Source organism: Ammospiza nelsoni, chromosome 18 (genome assembly GCF_027579445.1).
Source record: "Ammospiza nelsoni isolate bAmmNel1 chromosome 18, bAmmNel1.pri, whole genome shotgun sequence".
NCBI classification, from domain to species: domain Eukaryota; kingdom Metazoa; phylum Chordata; class Aves; order Passeriformes; family Passerellidae; genus Ammospiza; species Ammospiza nelsoni.
Genome location: NC_080650.1, coordinates 14,733,206 through 14,745,454, shown reverse-complemented (window position 1 = coordinate 14,745,454; position 12,249 = coordinate 14,733,206).

Sequence of the window (12,249 nt, the reverse complement as noted above, 5' to 3'; positions counted from 1 at the left end):
TATCTGATCATTCTGTATCTATTCATGCTAAGATAAAAGAGCTACGGCTAGGGCTTAATAAGCTTAAGGAAGAAGAAGGATTAGGTATTGATGAGTGGCTTAAAAGTTTCGGATTGGGACCATGGCTAAGAAACCTTGTAAAATATGCTATAGGGACATTAGGTGTACTCTTATTGCTTTTACTTATCTTACCTTGTTTCTGTGGCTGTATCCAAAAGTATCATAGGAAAGACTTATCTTGTTTTAATGGCCTAATGACGGCCATGTTTAGAGCACATGTCTTAATCCCCTATGATTTAACATATATTATGACCATGTTCTTGTCACCTACAGAATACACCCTGTGGGAAGGGGGATGGAAGTGTGAAGTAAATCAATAAATAGCAGACTATGCTAATAATGAGGCAAGGGCAGAATTGACAATCAACCATCTAGCTGGAGAAGGACAACACAGCCTACCAGATGACCAAGCAGCAGGTATCCCCAGTATTGAATGATATCAAAGAGATGGCTTTGAAAGCTTTAATCCAGGTATGGGATGGTAGCACCCCCAGTTTGGACTACCTTGGGTGGCTGAAGCTAAAGCTTTAGGACAATTAGACCATCTTGGGTGCCTGTTAAGTAAGCAAACCAATGCTACCTCCCTCACATTGAGTGGTCTGCTCTCAGACATAGAGACCATCAGACATGCCACCTTGCAGAACAGCGATAGAGTTTTTACTCTGGGCAAATGGGCATGGCTGTTTAGACTCTGAGGGCATGTATTGTATGAACCTCTCCAGCCACAGCGAGTCAATCCACAACAGCATTAAGGTACTGAAGGGTTCAAGAATCTTCAAATGGAAAACAAAGACTGGGTCAATAAACTCTTCCAGTCCATAGGACTAAAGGGTTGGATGATATCTAGCTAAAACAGGACTATTAATTCTCTTAGCTGTTGTTGTATTGCTAATTGTCGCATATTTGTTTGGATGCTTCTAGAAAGTCTTACAAAATTCTTTCAGTTCCATCTTTGTTGTAAAACAGAAAGGGGGAAGATACCCAACACAGGCTCCTCATGGACTCCTTGTAGGAGAGAACTGGAGGTCAGGATGGCACAAAAACCTCTAAGAGACTGGGAAGGAAACACCTTAAAAGTACCTAAAAGTATTCTTAAATCCATAAACTACCTTAAAAACCTTGAGTATCTCAAGGCATTAATGGGCACCACTGAATGACAATACAAAGCTCTCAAGGGACTTGTTAAAGCAGATAATTGGGGCTGTGATTGCACAAATCTCTCACAGAGTCTGTGAGAAACACCAGAGTCTGTGTCAAAATGGAAACACCAAGTACCTTAAAATAACTGAAGTACCTTGAAGTAGCAATGAGCCCCACTGAGTGTTGTTACTGACAAAGCCTCTCCAGGGACTAATTACAGCAGATAAGTGGAGGGCATGATTGCAAAAACATCACAGAAATTCAAAGCAAAAGACAAACCCAAAGTCCTTTGAAAAAGCTGCAGCCCCTGCAGGGAGCATGAAGGAGTCCCCAGAGCCATTCCTGAGCAAGGGTCCCCAGGGACTCCTTCCAGCAGATCTTTGAGGCCAGTGGGATGTGGGCTAGGGGGGATGCTGAGGGCAGGACAAGGGGCTGACAGTGCCCAGCCTGGCTGGGGCTGTGCCAGGAGGCCCCTGGGCCCCAGGACAAGGTGTCTCCTCCCAGCCCTTGGTGGCACAGACCCTGCTGCTGTGCCCCAGGGCACCAAGACTTGGCTTCTCTTTGTCCCCACCTTGTTGACTTCTGGTATAAGGCAAGGCGACCTTGTTCTGAGGAACAGCACGGCAACCCACTCTCCAGGGTTGCTCAGGCCAATGAGCACGCAGACACCAATGTGGTGGACGGTCCAAAGGCGTTTATTAACTCTTCTCTTGGGGTTTTATAGTCTAAGGGGGTCTCTACGTCAGAGGGGGTCTGTCTCTACTATCTATGGTTACTAAGGAAGGTGGAAAGTTACCAGGGGTGGAAAGTTCCTGGGTGTGGAATGGAAAGTTACTGGCTCTACTGATAGGGGGCTACTTTCCAGGGTAATCTCTTATCTTAGGGGAACAGGGGGTCCTGCCTCTCCGTTACATCGCGTAATCTTCCGAACGCCTGTTCCTATCTACCACATCTCCCCCCCCTTTTTCACAAATGAATGAGGTAGTCATATACATAGGCACTGAAATGAGGTATAAGGATGTAGTTCGACAAGGGAAGGGGTTTGGTAAACCTGAGTAAGTTTTTGCCAGGCAAGTTTAGGACTTGTGACTGGCAGTGTTCCCTGGTTGAATTCCCTGGTTGAATTCACTGCATTTGTCGCCGGCCTAGGAACCGGATGTTGGTCCGTTCTAGGCGGGCCTGAATGAATGAGACCAGCTTGTTCAGCAGGCATGGTCCGAAAGTGACTGCTAGAAGCAGCAATGCCAATGGACCTATTAGGGTAGAAATCGGAGTGGTTAGCCAAGGTGATTGATTGAACCAGGACTCGAACCAACCCTGTTGGGCTTCCCTGTCTTTCTGTCTGTGAGCCAGTCTGTTTCGGAGTTCCGCCATGGAGTCTCTAACGACTCCCATGTGGTCCGCGTAGAAGCAGCACTCCTCTTTCAAGGTGGCACACAGGCCTCCTTGCTGCATGAACAGGAGGTCCAGTCCTCGCCTGTCCTGCAAGACCACTTCTGAGAGTGAGGAGACTGACTTCTCTAGAAAGGAAATAGATTTCTCAATCCTTTGCAGGTCCTCATCGATGGTCATTTGCAGCTGTGACAGTCCTTGGTGCTGGGTCGCTAGGGCTGAGACACCCGTGGCCGTTCCGGCTGCTCCTAGGCCGAGCAGCATTGCGATAGTTATACCTGTCATTACTTCTCTTTTGTGGAGCTGGCTAGGTTCCTCAAAAAGGTGGTACACTTCTTCGTCTGAGTGGTACAGGACCCTAGGAACAATCAGAACTCGGACACAAAAGTTGTTAGAGTCATCGAATTTGGCAAGGAACACACAGGGACTCACTCCAGATCGCTGGCAAACCCATATCCCAGGTGCGGATGGGACTACTCATTGTTTTTCCTGTTGGGCTTGACTACTTTGGTGCAGACGTTGCCTCTCCGCCTAGCTAGGGTTGCATTGCCAAAGCATCTGCCCCGGCCTGTGACTTGACTCAGGGTGATTCCTTTGCGAGGGGTATCCCATCTGCACTGGTGAGAGCCGTCAGCTGTGGAGTAACTGAAGGGAGTGTTTAAAGCGACTCCTTCGTAAAAGGGGGGTTTGACATCGTAACAAAGCCAGCAGGATTCGGTTAGGTTAGGGTTGGATTCGTTCAGGGATACAAAGGTAGCTTCTAACATGCGAAGGATTGGGTCTGAGTCCGACCTGGCTGAGCGGCCTATCTGAAAGGCTTCCGCATGGCTGGTCGGGACATTGCTGAACCCTGTGGGTAAGGTTTTGGGGTAGGTTGCGTTTCTCCCTTTTGGCACGCTTTTAATCACTTTGTTGGGTCTGACCGCTCGGGGTGCCGATGGTTGAAACCTGATAATTCGCACATTCACCCTCTCTTTTGACCCTTGAAGGACTACTGTCCACATTCTGCCTATGGCCCAACTGGGGTGATCTGGCTGCAAGACTGTCATGTTGTAGTCTGTGCATTTCCAAATTTTTGGGACTTTATGGCAATTTCGATAGAAACTTCCCTGAACGAAGATGGGTGTTTTGCAGCCGCTGGGTGCCCAGGTGAACTGTAAGAATTTGTCAGGCTCTCGTGGATCCCACCCAGGCCCCGATGGTCTGGCATCTGTAACTATGGTTTCGCAGCCCCAGTGCCCACAATATCCCCACCCTGGGTGATTGCAGTAGCTTTTCCCAGGGTTTGAAGCTGGGCACCAGTAGGATGGGTACATGTGTGTGGCGTGTGGGGAATAGGGGTCTACCTTTGGTAGTCCTGGAAACAGGTTGGTGATGCGGAGCACAAAGGATGGGGTGTTCGGTGTGGTGATTTCTTTGAGCACCTTGTCGCTACTAAGGTGTCGCATGACCCACCTGAATGGCCGATGGGGGTAGCGGTCTGGGCTTGCTTGCCCTCTGGCAACAAGCCCCAACAGCAAAATCGCACAGAAACACCCTTGATGCTTGGGTCTCACCCGTGCGGGTTACTCGGGCGCTGCCTGGCGGCTTGGTGGTCTGTCTCTTTCCTCTGGAACGGGGATGTACGCGTCACGAGGACGTCCCACGAGCATGTCCTGTAAACAGAAACTCGCAATTCTCGTCAGTCTCATTCTGCTCGCTATGAAGGTCGGGCTTAATTGACTTAAATGGACACCACCTGATTTTGCCATTCTTTTTGACAGCTGCGTACCCTCTCCCCGTGAGCATCAACCTCCAGCCCCATTCCCATTCTCCTAGCTCGTTTCTGATTACCACCTGCGGGCCCTCCTCTAGCGTTCGAGTGGCCCAGTGCTTTTGAACGGGACTGTTTGTTTCATCTTCCCTAGGGAATTGATTCAGTGCTAGCAAAGTGGTTGCCAATATACGTGCCTGATCTCCTGGGGGAATGGAATTGGCAAAGCCCTCTGCTTTCGCCAGTACTTCTAGCTTGGTTTTCAGGGTCTGATTTGCTCACTCAACTATGGCCTGCCCGGTACTGTTATACGGGATACCTTGCACTAGTGTGATGCCCCATTTTGAGGTGAATTCCTGTACTGGTTTGGAGGTGAAATTGGACCCGTTGTCTGTTTTGATCGGCTTGGGGATACCTAGCCAAGCCATGGCTGTCAGCCAGTGCTGGATTGTGGCCTTGGAGTTTGTTTTGGGGTGCTGTGTGGCTCTGATCATTCCGCTATAAGTGTCTACTGTCACTGCAAGCCATGCTCGGGGCTTCAGCAGTTGACTCCAGGTGAAGTCTGACTGCCAGATCTCTGAAGGCTTGAGACCTCTTGGGTTGACCCCGCAAGTCCATAGGGGCGACTTCTGGCAATGAGGGCAAGTGGCTACCACATGTTTCGTGTCCGCTGTCGGGATTCCGCATCTCTTCGCCAGTGCTTTGGCTCTGATGTGGAGCAACTCGTGCAGTTGACGAGCTTCCTGCAATGTCTGTACACCTTTTGCTGTGGCGTCCGCTTTGTTGTTGCCAATCTGGAAGTAACGTTTGACTGGGTCATGGCTGTTGATGTGAATGACTGACACGGTTCCCTGTCGTGAGGAGAGTGCTTCTTTCAGCATTAGGGCTGCTGCTGATGTTGACACTCCTGGTCCTGCCATGGCTAGGCAGAGCCTTGCCACGAATATAGAGTCCGTTACTATGTTGAGGTCTTCTTCTTGGAAGAGTCTGCACACCAAGACCACTGCTGCTGCCTCCAGTTGTTGCACTGACAGTGTGGGGTCACACGCTTTGACGCAATGCCATTGTTCTCCTGCCTGCCACACTGCTGTTGCGGTCATAGTCATGGAGGAAGCGTCTGTGATAACCGTTGGTCCTGGCTGCGGTCGGTCCTTGACCTTCGGCGGCATGTCCATGTTGACTACGGTCAGCAGCTGAGTCCAGGGTGGTCTGGCAGAATAGGAGATATCTCCTCCGAAGTCGGTGAGAGCAAGGGCTAGGTACTCCGATATTGTGGCTGACTCCATGGTCGGCTGCTTGCGGAATGGAAGGTGGATGCTTGTCGGCTCGGTCCCTAGGTGTTTCAAGGCGAGTTTCCTGCCTTTCATGATGAGGTTTGCAATGCATTCGATTCCCGGGGAGAATGCACGAGCAGGTCTTCCGAGGACCACCCATTGGATTGGTTGGGCCTTTTCGCAAGGTCCTTGGGCCAGTGGTCCTACTCCCCCCTTCGGTGTAAAGTGGACGTACAGGTCCTGCGGCAATACTCGCCATTGGAAGCGGAGGTTGGGCCGCTCACCATTTTGAAACACCACGGAAAAGGCGAATTGTTCTCTGTCCTCAGGGTGCAGAGGTATTGAAAAGAAACAGTCCTTGATATCCAGTACTGTGCATGGCTGCCCTGCGGGGATGGCTGAGTTCGTGGGTAGCAGTGTCTGGACTGGACCCATGGGTCGAATCATCTTGTTCACTTCTCTCAGGTCATGGACGAGACGATAGCCTTCTCTGGACCTTTTGGGGATCACGAATACAGGGGTATTCCACAGGCTGATGGAGGGTTCTATCTGATGGTTTTGCAGTTCGCAGTCGGCCAGTTCCAGCAAGGCTGCTGCTCAAGGCTCTGTCAGGGGCCACTGCTCCATCCATACGGGGTCTGATGATTTCCAAGTCAATTTGATTGGCAGCGGAGGGTGTACGGCAGTGGCCCTCATGATAAATTTGTAATCTGGAATCCTAGCATGGAAAGAACTTCCCTTCCTAACAAGGGTGGAGAATTTTGCAGGATATAGGGGTAGATCGCCACTGTCTGTTCTGGTCTCTTTTTCGTGTGAAGTGTTATAGCCACCAGCTGAGTGCTTTTCCATGCCCGGGAATGCCCTCCTACTCCATTCACTGGAGGGACTTCTGTGAATTGCCAATGTCCGGGCCAATGTGCTTGGGGAAAAATCGTGCAGTCTGATCCTGTGTCCGCCCAAAACTGAAACCCTATGACGTGTGGATCTTGACTGCTGTAAAGGCGGCATGTCCCCCACACCATCAGGGGTTCCTTTCCTATTTTCATGGCCAAGGCCACCCAGGGATCCCGCTCTGGGGCATCTCCTGCTGGCCCTGTCACATCGGCATGGCTTGTGGCGGTGGAGGGTACGAGGGTACTGCTGGCGGGGATGCGAAACTGACTGCTCCTTGTGGGGGCATTGGGTATGAGGGCCCCCTGCCTCACTGGGGGTTGGCATAGATGGGCCGCCTTGCATTCGCAGTGGGAGGAGGCTGAGTATGGCCTGCGCGCCCCCTCCCTCTCCCATTTCCCCGGGGCCGGGATCTACAGTCCCTAGCAAGGTGTCTTCCCGCAGCTCCAACAGATCCCTCTCGGGCGTACTTGGAGTGGGCGTGCTGCTGTGCGGCTGGGGACAGCTCTCTGGGTTGCTGCCCTTCCCCAGAAGCCTGGGCTAACGCGGTCATCCTGCCACTCCTGTTTAAATACAATCAGCCCCGCCCCATCAAAGAGCATGTGGCTTATTTGCGTAATATCAAAAGTGAGCAAATCGTCATTGCTAAAAAGGCCGTCCACAAGAGTGGATACTACAGCTGAGTTGATCCCTTTTTCTGAAATCCCTTTGACAATCGCTTGTACACCTTTTGTGTTAACCTAAGTATATGTGCCTTGTTGATTTCCCTGCGCTCTGGTGACCCTCACCGGGAAAGCGTGTATCGTGGCTGCTGGTGCCCAGTCCACACAAGCTATTTTTATTTTTCCCCAATCGGTGAGTTTGTGTTGCAATTGTTTCCCGATGTTGTTTAAAGCTTTATTCGGTTTTGCTTGAAACCGCATTAATTCTGCTGTCTCGGTTTCCGAGTCCCAGCCGGGCTCAGTCGGCTTTCCCGAGCTGTCTGAGCAGCTGTTACTTGACTCTGAGCCGGAAGTTGACTGCCGGTACATTTCCAGCGCTCCAAGCCGTTTTGTGCAGCTTTGACCCCACTCCTCCCTTCGGGGGTGGTGCCGTTCCCTCCCCCTGGGGTCTCCCTGCCTCCTGCTGGGGGAGGTCTTTACCCTATAAGGACCTAATTTGAATGGAGTACTCTGATTGGTCTTACGCTCCTCCAAGGGGGCCGCCCCTTCTCCCGGCTCGCCCGCGCATGCGTTGTTAAGCAGGCTGACTGCATTTCCACCCCCCGCCTCCTCCTTTCTGCCCTTGCCATGCGGCTCGGTGCCATTTTCAAATGCATATGGTGGGGGCGAGTTTTTACCGATCCCTACAGGGTCCGACAATCCGGCCGCATTCCGCGCCTCCTCCATGAGTCCCTGCCAAAAGGACCGGCGGGGAAGGGTCGGGTAGAGAAACCGCGGATTTTTCGGAAGGTTCCGCAGGGAGGCCAGGACCCGGCGGATACGCGGGAGGGTTGGAGGGTCCCCTGGGTGTTCCGGGGGGTCTCCTGGGGGCTCCAGGGGGTTTGGGCTCGGGCTCAAGGAGAGGTGGAACGCACCCGGCCCCCGCGTATTCCCGCCTTCCATCAGATCGCTCTCAGAGGCGGTTTGCGTCGCAGCCCCCACCCCCAGCTTTGGTGTAGCTAATAAACGCGTACACGCGGCTTTCCACATCTCCTGTTCTTCTAACGCCTTGCGTAGGGCCTCTTCTGCTTTCCCCCACGCTTTGAGGCTTTTACCACTGCCTGAGGACTTAGTGTCCTCTGCTAAAGCGGCAGTGCACTTCTCCCACACTTCTGAATATAATATATTTACCAGACGTCCAATCGTCCCCAGCTCTAGGAGCCTTGCAATAGCAAGATTAAAATTCCTGAGCTCACAGTTAATTCCCCATCGCTCATGAGCCTGACTTACGACCTTCGCTGTGGATTCCATGGTCTACGCTGGTCCAGGGTCGGCTCCCCCGCTGCACTAGGCCAGCTGTGCAGCCGCCATCCTCTGTCCAGGAGAATCCCCGTTCCCTGGGCGCTGATCAGCTCCCAGGTTTTGGCACCAGTTGTTGCCTTCTGGTATAAGGCAAGGCGACCTGGTTCTGAGGAACAGCACAGTGACCCACTCTCCAGGGTTGCTCGGGCCAATGAGCACGCAGACACCAATGTGGTGGACGGTCCAAAGGCGTTTATTAACTCTTCTCTTGGGGTTTTATAGTCTAAGGGGGTCTCTACGTCAGAGGGGGTCTGTCTCTACTATCTATGGTTACTAAGGAGTGGAAAGTTACCAGGGGTGGAAAGTTACTGGGTGTGGAATGGAAAGTTACTGGCTCTACTGATAGGGGGCTACTTTCTAGGGTAATCTCTTATCTTAGGGGAACAGGGGGTCCTGCCTCTCCGTTACATCGCGTAATCTTCCGAACACCTGTCCCTTTCTACCACACCATCTGTCATCATTGCCTCCAGTTCTCTGCTCTGCCTGAGGCCTGTTGTGTTCCTCAGTGGGACCAATTACAAGTCCAAGAAACTTTGGAGTTGGACTCTGACTTATAGTTCTGGAGAAGTTTCTTCAGCTCCTTCTCAGGGACTGATATACAAGGCCTGAGCACAAAGCCCCAGAGGCTCATTTACATCCTTGTGCTGTGTCTTGTGCTGCTGAGCTGGGCTGGGTTCCTGGCACAGAGGCAGCTCCTGGTAACCAAGAAGAGCTTCAAAAGCACATTTCTCTTGATGAGCAGCTCTTCTGCCAGCCCAGCAGGGCTGGGGCACTGCCTGCAGCCACCCTAGGCACAGCACAGAAGCACAGAGAGCTTCAATCAGTCAGGGCTGGGAAGGTGCTGAGAAGTGCCTGGGGCACAATCAATGCCAGCCCTTGGCACAGGAACCTCTGGCTGCAGGACAATGCAGCTGCAGCTCCTGGAGACATCTCCTAAAGATGGAACATCCCACTGTCTACAGACCCTGTGAGTACATTCTCTGATTGTGTCTTGTGCAGAGCAGCCAGGGGTGCCCAGGGCTGTCCTGCAGAGCAGGGTCCTGCAGCCCAGGGCGCTGTGCTGGGCAGGGACTCTGCTGCCTTCCAGGGACAGCTCTCAGCCAGCCCTGGCAGCTGCTCCCAGCACTGGGGGACAAGATCTGGGTGCGAGGAGACAGCTGGTCAGGCTTTGGAGTGTTCTCATAGTGTGGGGAGGATGCTGCATTGATGAGCAGTTCTCCCAGCATGACATTTAACTGCAGAACATTTCCAAGTACATTAAAAAGGGAGTGCAGGAAGGCAGGGGCTGCATAAAAGGGAAAATCCTGCTTCTTTAATCTACTGTACTGTGTTGCCTGAATAGAAATTCCATATAGCTATCATCTCTCAGTTCAGGTGGAGAATAAATACAAAAAAAAAATCTTACAGACTTGAATAAACCAGGCAGTGACAGAAATCAGCACAGGGCCTCTCACAGGCAGCATCAGTGTCACTTTTCCAGATTCCTCAGGGTTGCTCTGACGTTGCCAGCAGAGCCTGCAGAGCCAGAGCTGCCCCTGGGCAGTGCCAGAGCTGGGAGGGCTCTGCAGGGCAGAGCTGAGCCCCCAGGGCTGGGCTGGGCTCTGGCAGCACTGGCAGGGCCCAGCCCTGGGCACAGGGAAGCAGCTGCTGGCAGGGACAGCTCGAGGCAGCAGAGCCCTGGGCAGGCAGTGGGGGGAAAGTGCCCCCAGGCCGTGCTGGAATATTTAAAGTCCTCTCCAAACACAGCTATTGCATGATTACGTTTTTTACAGATCCCCATGCTCAGCCCCAGCAAATGTCCAACAGCAGCTCCATCAGGCAATTCCTCCTGCTGGCATTGGCAGACACGTGGCAGCTGCAGCTCCTGCACTTCTGCCTCTTGCTGGGCATCTCCCTGGCTGCCCTCCTGGGCAACGGCCTCATCATCAGCACCGTAGCCTGCGGCCACCACCTGCACAAGCCCATGCTCTTCTTCCTGCTCAACCTGGCCCTCGGTGACCTGGGCTCCATCTGCACCACTGTCCCCAAAGCCATTCACAATTCCCTCTGGGACACCAGGAACATCTCCTACACTGGATGTGCCACACAGCTCTTTTTCTTTATGTTCTTCCTGTCAGCAGAGTATTTCCTCCTGACCGTCATGTGCTACGACCGCTATGTGTCCATCTGCAAACCTCTGCACTATGGGACCCTCCTGGGCATCAGAGCTTGTGCCCACATGGCAGCAGCTGCCTGGGCCAGTGCCTTTCTCTTTTCGCTGATCCACACAGCCAATACATTTTCCCTGCCCCTGTGCCATGGCAATACCCTGGGCCAGTTCTTCTGTGAAATCCCACAGATCCTCAAGCTCTCCTGCTCCAAATCCCACCTCAGGGAACTGGGGCTTCTTGCTCTTAGTGGCTGTTTAGGTTTTGGCTGTTTTGTGTTCATTGTTTTCTCCTATGTGCAGATCTTCAGGGCTGTGCTGAGGATCCCCTCTGAGCAGGGACAGCACAAAGCCTTTTCCACCTGCCTCCCTCACCTGGTCGTCTCCCTGTTCATCAGCACTGGCACATTTGCTCACCTGAAGCCCCCCTCCATCTCCTCTTCATCTCTGTACCTGGCCCTGTCAGTTCTGTACTCGGTGGTGCCTCCAGCCCTAAACCCCCTCATCTACAGCCTGAGGAACCAGGAGCTCAAGGCTGCAGTGAGGAAACTGATGACTGGATGGTATCAGAAACATTAAACTGCTGGCCAGTTTCTGCAAATCACAAGTATGAAAAGTTGTTTTTCATACTTCTTGTTGGTTTCCATTTGGAGGTTCTTTATGTTTGTTTTACTTTTTTCATATTGTCCATCAAAAAATGTCATTTTTTGTGCCATTTCTCATTTTGTTTCTCATTTTGTTTCTCTCCACCTTTCCTGTGGCCACACACTGTGTCAATGAGGGGCTGCACTCTTGGTGGCTTTAAATGAACTAAATGATCTCCCAGCAGAGTTTTCTGCAGAGATGCCCTTTTCTTGCCTTCTCTGGAGCTGCAGTAGCAATGTCTGTGTGCAGAGCTGGGGGCAGATCAGTGCTGGCCCAGCAGCAGCAGCAACGCTTGGTGTTGCCAGTGCTGCTGCCGTGGCCCTGCCCTGCTGCCCTGGTGGCCCTGGTGTTGCTCTAGGGCCTGAGTGCTCTTGGGGCTGGGAACAGTCCTGGGGGTGGCAGTGCTGGGGCTGCAGCAGGGACAGGCCATGGGCACTGCTGGGGCAGTGCTGACGCCTCAGGCCAGGGCCTGGGGGCTCCAGGCTCCTTGCCCAGGCTCTCCCAAGAACACGGCCAGGCCAATGCTCAGCACAGAAAGGCCCCGTGAGCAGCCCCATAGTGGTCATGGGCAGGCTGGGGACAAACAGCATGGCTGAGGCTCTGCAAGGGCCCTGGGGCAGACGGGAAGGAGGAGCAGAGCAGGGGCTGATCCATCCCCAGTGCGCTGGACAGCCCAGGGCAGCGTCCCAGAGCGTCCTCATGCAGCTGCCAACAACATCCCCCCTCTGCAGCCCTTACCTCTCCCCCAGCTCACACAAGTGCCCCATCCTTGCAGGCACAGACATGGCAGCACTGGCTCAGGAGCCCCGGTTTACATTGCACAGAGCAGGCAGGAGCATGCCCATGCTGTTGGGGACATGAAGCTGAGGGAGCACAAATGCCATCAGCCCCTGGGGCCAGTAAGGGCTGGGGTACAGCAGGGAAACCACTCAGCTTTGTCCTGGC